Here is a 5,889-nt window from a genome sequence, read left to right on the forward strand (position 1 = left end):
ATGAAACGTTAAAATATTCAAACTTATGTCTTAAAATTAGCGTGAAATGTCCGGATCGTTTTAATCATGGTCAAACATCTCAAAAATAAGCACATGGACCTTTACATTTTACGTCACCAAATTATAGGCAATGTGTTCATTTACAACTGTGAGAAGTTTCATCAAAATCTACATTGTAGAAAAAAAAATTCTATTCTCGAATATGTTATGAAAGTAAGTTATGATTTTCCCATAGACTCCCATTATGAAACAATGTTCGAGGTCCAATTTTTTTCAAATCAGTCTATCAAAAAATCAAGCATACAATCCTATCTTTTTATTTGCTTAATTTTCTAGGTATATTCTGAAGTTTTAAAAAATCAGAGTTTAATCAAATTCTACATTGTAGAAAAAATTTCGATCCAAACTTGCAGAACTACCTTAAAGAGAACAGACAATACAGTATTGAACTGAGCAACTTTCTTAAAGATTGTGATGCAGAAACACTTTCAAGGAGTATACTTAATGTGCATGTGTTTGATATATATTGCATAGATGAATTTTACTGATAACACACTTTCATTTTTAGAAAATCTGATTTTATTGCATAGTCTCATGTATTTTGACTGAATTATGAACCTTTTAGTCTTGGAAATTGGTTCAGTTTTTGTACAAGTCTACGTTTTGTCAAAACTCAGCTGCACCATGTCTATGAGCCTTTGTAATAATATATACTAAGGTTATCATCAACGGTTATTTGTCGTTGTCTGGAGAAAGAGAAAGGAGACATGCCAGCTTGATATTAGTGACTTTTAGTTTTATTTGAATTGAATGAGAACTGTAAAAGGAACTGAAAACGAAAACTATTGTGAAAGATGGAAGCCTCATGGGTCTTTAACACCCAGGGAATGAAAACACTGCTGGCGATAGTTCTGCTCAGATTCAGCAATTAGGGGACCATCATTTGAAAATCAGAACAGCTTGGGCTGGATGATTGTGCTCAGACTCGTTTCTCGTTTATATAAATTGAAAACTTGGTCCGAGTCATTTACATAGAATAAAAAGTACAATTATAATTTTGCTCCAACATTACCATCTTTTACACTGAATGTGTAGGGTATGGAACAGAATAGCATACTTGTAGTTATTTGCTCCAAGTCACCCATGAAATATGGTTGTACCTCCAAAATTGTGTAAACATAAAGAACTACGACGCGAATTCTGAGGTGGGACGGGTGGAAAAAGCAAATATATTCGATCATTGTGGAATATTTATTTGTTTAGAATCTTTCAATATTCAATATGGTGGTAACCAAGATCATTTCTATGGGTAGTCAAACTCAGCTGTGTCATGACTATGAGGCTTTTCGTTTATGTCGTTTTGGGCGGTCTGTGGTTTTCTACTTTTTCTATTTTGATATATTAATATTAACTATGAACTTATGATATGTTATTCGTTGTTATCTAGAGAACATCCACCAACCCCCTCCGCACACACATTTTTACTAAAGTACATGACACATGTATGTAGGCGTATACAAATACATTTACGCCGAAAAGGTCTACTTACAGAACTGTACTGACAGATAAAAGAGGTATAATTTCTGAGTTTCGAAAATTGTTAATATATAAAAATATATGACAGTGCTATCTTTTTAGTTTTCCGAAAATTAAAACAAAAATGGTTTCATAATATATACCCTTTCTCTTGACATTTTATGATGATAAATCAAGGTAAAGATAACAAAACATACACAAGGGGTTACGTAAAAAAATAGTTATAAATGTAAGGATGCGTTTTATAGGATATTGGAAATATAACAGCTACTAATATTGCGCACCTTAATACAACATTCAAAACAACAATGCTGTTTGCGTAATATATGTATCTTGAAATATGTTATAGGCAAGCTGCAATGTTTCTTATACCAAAACAACATATCAAGGGAATGATAATGGCCGTAAAAGGGTACATAGGTGTTTGAAAAATATTGCTGTTAAGGGCTAGCGGCTGTATAAACATTTCAACTACCCCCTTCCGACTCGATAAAAACAACCTGTAAAGAGTATCTCATTTTGAAACGTGTCCTTTATTGACCTTCTGATAAAGTTCCCATACCAATAAAGATCACCATACAATGTGCTGTTAGAACAGTAGTGGAAGTCCTTTCTGGTTAGATTCAACTTTGTCGCATAGGTAGATCTGATTTAATCAGACAAAGCCTTGTGCCAATACTGCCCGAATAAGACAGGTTTTATATACCCTGTGCTGACTCAGCACTTCAAAGCATTTCAATGTTTACAATTTGTTCAAAACAATAATACAAATATGTTTAAAACACAAGTGGTAAGGACAATGGCAATTATAGTTTGTTGCTTTTTTTTCAGTTTGCAAAACGAGTGCAAACTAATTTAAGTTAATCAGCCAGTTTTTGACGAAAAATTCAAAATTAATAAAGATATCTATGGAGTTCTTCCGAACGGTATATGATATGAATAGAATTGCCTTTTATGTAAAAAGAAGCACATAAAAAACTTAACGTATATGGAAATATTGAAATGGGTCAAATTCTTGTACATCGTGTTTTCTGAAAATGCACATTTGGCGACGACAATCAACGTCACGTGACATTCAAATTATAACATATGACTGGGGGAAGTTCAAATTATATGACATATGACTTGATGAAACGCTACCGTATTCTTCCTAATAATTAACGTTTGTTTTATAGCTGGAATGAATGCGAAAGAGTTCTAAATGCATATATATATATAAAGAAGCATTTACACTTATTTCGCATTCACCCCTCGACTGATTATCATTTTTGATTTTGACAAATATGAAAATTAACTTGTCCAAGGAATACCTATACGGGAAATGGAATAGTCTACAACTATATAGTATGATATTTTCATTGTATTTTTCAGTGCGACCCTGACACGAAATACCCGGGAGCAGACACTGAGATATATTTTAAATACACAAGGAAAAAGGGTAAGCATTTTAGTTTATAATGTGATTTGTATGGGTTTTAAAAACTTCATTGTATTGCTAAATTGTTACTGTTTGAACTGTTGGGACACATTGCTTAGAACAAAATCAAGATTTCTACTCTAATTATTATTAAGGAATCTCTCATGAGGCAGAATTTTGCTGAAAAGGAAATACATTTTGGGTTAAAAAGTCATCATTGCTAAAGGCATCTTTAATTTCCAAAATGTTCCGACTACCACCATTGAACACCTTTCGAGTGATATCTAACTTATATATATCTAATTCTTTCACAATTACTTCGAAATCCAGTATTTGGCGGATCTCACAGTACTGTTTAATCAGGAAGCACTAACCCTTTTCTTTGGTTTATTATAACGTATCATTATGTGCTCAAAGACAGTAGGATGAAACTAAATTTTATGAGGGCTGGGTGCATTAGGAGGATGTTTACCTATAACGTAATTACTTCACCCGCTGATTTCTTAGAAGAGAACGTTTAGCAGGTATCTGTTCATTACAGCCAATTCATATCCATGGAAATGATGCACGTTCTTAAGCCCTGTCCACACGACGACTAGGAAATACAAAGCTTAAAAGTGCTAAAATCGTCAATTTCTTAAAAACGAACTTTGAAAATAAATGTAGTATTGTGTCTATAGTCTTTGCAGCAAGAAACTTTCGTATAGTTCTAACAATGTTCTAACAGCGTTACTAGTATATAAATTAACTTTGTTTTTCGTGTCACAGTAAGTTCTTTTAGTATAATCGCCTCGTTTAACAGAATGGTGACTAGTCTTTGTAATCATGGAGTTCTTTCAGTGTTGTTTAAATAAAATAGTTCTATGTCAGACGCTGTTGTAAGGCTTGTTGTACATTTCATAACCTCTCCGGAAGGGACTCAGTCAAAAGGAATCTCTTATAATTTTGATTGGTTGGCTTATAAGACTCCTAAAGATATACTTACAGATTTTATCTGTATTTAAACAGCAAGCATGGTGAATTGCTCAGGGAATACAATATAATCCGTACACAGTGCTTATATTTATAGTTAAACATTTTTGCTGTCATTCACTCTTCAAAGAAAGAATTTTTTTCTAATTTATTATTTTTGCTTGGGAGTTGGTGGCATATAATTCATAAACTTGTAGACAAGTTCATGGCGATTCAGTGATAAGGCAAATATCATATATAAGATATTCTAGATTTATCATGTCTGGAGCTGGAGGTCATTGTGTAGTTTGTCCGGTTTTACTTCATGCTTGAAATGCAACATGTTTTTCATTTTGTGAATTTATTCATTTATTTATTTATTTATTTATTTATTTATTAAAGAAATGGACAGGGAGCGAATTTACTGTGTCACCTGCAAAGTAAAGACGAATACATACAACATGGTCGTTTACAATGAGAATGGGAGAAGACGACTGGAAGGAATTTGTTCTGTGTGCCGCAAGAAGAAGTCTATGTTTGTCTAACAGGAAAATGAACTGTCAACAGAAGAATTACTTATTTTTTTATTTGAACAATGTGATTTAACTATATCAGACTGTGATTATCCACCATATGAATTAATTATAATGTTAATACTAAATTATTTTCGAAAGCATTGTACAGAAAATAAAGTAAATAACAAAATAATAACGAGTAACAAAGTTTGTAAAATTTTGTGAAATGAGGTCAATTCAATATTTTCACAATATATAGTTAATTTCCGAAAATAAATCTGATTTTATTGTTCAGATATCGTTATTATCTGCACGTTATGTCATATCACGATAACAAGATGATGTAACATAAGATATAGCTATCCTCTGTATCAAAGGATGATAACCGACTAAAAGTGACAACTATTAAAGTGATGTTAAAATTTTCATCGATTTTTAAATAAAAAGAAATTACAAAAAAAATATGTTTCATTTTTATTATTTTTAGAACATAGACAATTTGATTGTGTTTTGATCCTTTTAATTTACCAATTAAAGTCGTATATAAAAGTTACATGAAAACAGGTTTGACAGATTAAGCTTTACAGACATATATTTCTAACGCAATGAGTTTTAATGAACAAGTTTATCCCTTGACATGAATGTTTCCTCACATAATGTCTAAAAAGCCATTTTCACCAATATCGATTCAAACTGATATTACTGCTTGGAGGATTTTCAAATAACCTGGGACAGTGAGGGTAGGCAATGCTTTGTGTTCGTTCCATACGTTTGCAAGCCGTAAAGATTGTTTTATTTTAATACTTGGCAAAATGAGACAATGTGTACAGCCTAACATTCAGCCATGTCGGCTGAAGGCCAACGTCACACAGAAATATGAAAGGTCATATAGGCAGATTAACATGTTCACTCTACGTCATTATATTTCCTTGTATGACTTTTTAATACGGTGGTATGTTTAGGACATGCAATTATTTTTTTAGGATTAAATTATCTTGAGCGATCAACATCTTATCTCGTGCGCACGACATCTTATCTTGAGCGATCAACATCTTATCTCGAGCGATCAACATCTTATCTTGAGCGATCAACATATTAATTCGTGCGCACGACATCTTATCTTGAGCGATCAACATCTTATCTCGTGCGCACGACATCTTATCTTGAGCGATCAACATCTTATCTCGAGCGATCAACATATTATCTTGAGCGATCAACATATTATCTTGAGCGATCAACATCTTATCTCGAGCGATCAACATATTATCTTGAGCGATCAACATCTTATTTCGTGCGCACGACATCTTATCTTGAGCGATCAACATCTTATCTCGAGCGATCAACATATTATCTTGAGCGATCAACATATTATCTTGAGCGATCAACATCCTATCTTGAGCGATCAACATCTTATCTCGTGCGCACCACATCTTATCTTGAGCGATCAACATATTATCTTGAGCGATCAAC

The 5,889-nt window shown here is 32.8% G+C and overlaps 1 long non-coding RNA gene across 2 annotated transcripts; it reads left to right on the top strand.

Annotated features, from left to right (window-relative positions):
- The first annotated feature begins 2,631 nt into the window (after positions 1-2,631).
- Positions 2,632-4,912, top strand: LOC123555412 (uncharacterized). Of its 2 annotated transcripts, none has more exons than XR_006687268.2 (3): positions 2,632-2,677; positions 2,908-2,974; positions 4,307-4,912. It is a non-coding gene; the product is annotated as an uncharacterized LOC123555412 (long non-coding RNA). The 2 variants fall into 2 exon arrangements; XR_006687267.2 differs by having other exon boundaries at positions 2,637-2,698; positions 4,307-4,910.
- Positions 4,913-5,889: the final 977 nt, after the last annotated feature.

This window comes from Mercenaria mercenaria, chromosome 7, assembly GCF_021730395.1.
Source record: "Mercenaria mercenaria strain notata chromosome 7, MADL_Memer_1, whole genome shotgun sequence".
In the NCBI taxonomy this organism is placed as follows: Eukaryota; Metazoa; Mollusca; class Bivalvia; order Venerida; family Veneridae; genus Mercenaria; species Mercenaria mercenaria.